The following is a 2,728-nucleotide window of genomic DNA, read 5'->3' as shown; positions in this document are numbered from 1 at the left end:
CAAAAAAAAAAAAAAAAAAAAAAAAATAGAGAGACAACAGAGTTGTTATAAGTATCTCTTCTGGGTATAAAGACAAAAGAATGTTTCTTTTTTCTGTGTTATTTAGTTTTACTCTAGGGCAGCAAAACTATACAATAAATACACAGTAACATTATACTATGATTACAGAGGGAAGCATCAAATCAAGCTTTGAATTTTATTTTTAATATTTATTTATTTATCTTTTGGCTGTGTTGGGTCTTCGTTGTGGTGCACGGACTTCTCATTGCGGTGGCTTCTTTTATTGCAGAGCACGGGCTCTAGGCACGCGGGCTCAGTAGTTGTGGTGCCCGGGCTTAGTTGCTCCGCGGCATGTGGGATCTTCCCGGACCGGGGCACGACTCCGTGTCCCCTGCATCGGCAGGCGGACTCTCAACCACTGCGCCACCAGGGAAGCCCTACCTAGTACTTTTAATGTTCCCTTGGTCAGTTTGCTTTCCCATACCAGGAGATTATTATGTACCTCTTCTCAAACGCTTCATGCTATTCCCAACTAATAACTACATAATTCTTTACTGAAAAGAGAGAATCATCAGAGGGAACCGCATCTACAAACCAACTTGCATCTGTACTCCTCTTCCTTGCCTCCACTCTTGAAAATGAAAAACGTGGCCTTCTCCTTATCAAAGATGAATTCATCAACTTGTGCTCAGCATTCTATCCCCTTAAAGGCTTCACTCTGTTGGCCTTCCTGTCTTCTGCCTCATCAACACTTTGTACTGTGTCATTCCCACCAGCAGGCACACTATATTAGTAAGTCCATCCTAAGATTTCTTTTTTTTTTTTTTTTTTGCTGTACTCGGGCCTCTCACTGTTGTGGCCTCTCCCGTTGCGGAGCACAGGCTCCGGACGTGCAGGCTCAGCGGCCATGGCTCATGGGCCTAGCCGCTCCGCGGCATGTGGGATCTTCCCGGACCGGGGCACGAACCCATGTCCCCTGCATCGGCAGGCGGACTCTCAACCACTGCGCCGCCAGGGAAGCCCCTAAAATTTCTTTTGACCGCTCTTTCCAGCCACTGCTCTGTTTCTCTGGTCTCCTTCACAGCCAGACTTCTCCACACCTATGTCTTCACTAACTCCAGCCCTTTTTCATGTCCCATTCATTCCTCAAACCTCTCCAATCTGACTTCTGTCCTTACAGCTTCACTAACACTTCCATTATTGAGGTCACCAATGACTTACCTCTCGCAAAGCCAGAGGACGCTCCTATGTTTACCTTATTTGACCCATCAACAGCCTTCAATAGAACTGACCCCACTCTCCTACTGAAAACACTGTCCTCTCTATGGTGTGCTGGGGCTGGCTCGTCTAGCTTACAGAGCTTACTGATTCTGCACATCTCCCAACTTCAAGTTCAGTGATGCCACACTGTAGCTTGAAATCGGCCATGGTAGGAGTATTTACACCATGGAAACCAGCAAATGCTTCAAACTGGACTTCTTTTTCCTTGAGAGCTGATTATTAAACGTTTACCAGAACACCATTCCTTCAAAAACACCCCAGGCTCATGTTATTTCCTTCCTCACTAACCTTGTCAACCCTTTATTGGCTCTCCTCTAAGTGATCCCTAAGTATTCAGGTGCTTTATTGTTTGATCCTGGGCCCTCTTTTTCACTCTCTTGTTAGGTGACCAAATTAAGTCCTGTGGCTTTAAATACTCTTATAGTAAGGATAATCTTAGGCCTGTGACCAGTATGGATCAGGTAGTAAGCTGAAGTTGAATTCAATTAAATGACAAATAAGTATTCTCCTTGTGAGAAATTGCTCCTGGCTTGATGTAAGCCCTAATAGAGACTGAATATTTAACCATGGGACGCCAAGTGACCGTATGATCTTAGCTGCCCCAAATAAACTGAAGTTATCTGATCTACTAAAAATATAATGATGGGCATGAAAAACAGCCCTCTATACATGAGTGGAAGTCGTATATATGTGACTGGATGCTAGCGATCTTGAAGACACAAACAAGTTGAAAGAGTACTTACCTGTTCCCTGTGCTTTGTTGTTCTTATTCTTGATGCATTGCTAACTGTCCCTTGAGCCATACCTATGACCAATTGATTAAGGAAGAAAAAATTCAAGTCTAGAACACATATGGTTCCACATGATGTGCTGGCATCATCTGAAGTGGGCTCAGTAGCATTATAGCCCCAACTGGGCGTAGGCATGAGGGAAATAGTGAAGGGAAACCTTCCCAGCAGAAGAACACCAAGCAGTGCATCTGGTTGTCTGCTTTGCCTGGAAAGAACATGGGTAGAACTATAGATCTATTCTGACTCATTAGTAGTAATTAATGGCTTGGCTGGATCACCACTTCTCAACTGGGGTTCCTAGAGATAATTAGCCTTAATGTCCTAAGGTATCCATTTTACGTAATAAATTAACTTATCTTGTATGCATCTAGGTGTGTTCCATCTTGGGAGAATTGAGAGAACAGTCATTCAAATCATTTTCTATACGATTTACTTCTCTCGCAAAACCCAAAGGAAGAAAGGCTGGGGTGTATGTTACAGGATGTGGAAGGAATAAGACAAGGAGATGTGGGGAAGAGTTATAAGGACAGACTCAGAATAGGCACAGGTAAGAGGACGTTTGTGTCTGTGTGAATACTCCAAAGTGCCCCCACCAAAAAGGGTGCTCCCAATAATAAGGTGGATGAGATGACTCATTCTATAGATACCAGTCTACC

The sequence above is a fragment of the Lipotes vexillifer genome, unplaced genomic scaffold (genome assembly GCF_000442215.2).
Source record: "Lipotes vexillifer unplaced genomic scaffold, Lipotes_vexillifer_v1.1 scaffold689, whole genome shotgun sequence".
Classification (NCBI taxonomy): Eukaryota; Metazoa; Chordata; class Mammalia; order Artiodactyla; family Lipotidae; genus Lipotes; species Lipotes vexillifer.
Note: the sequence above shows the minus strand (reverse complement) of the source record.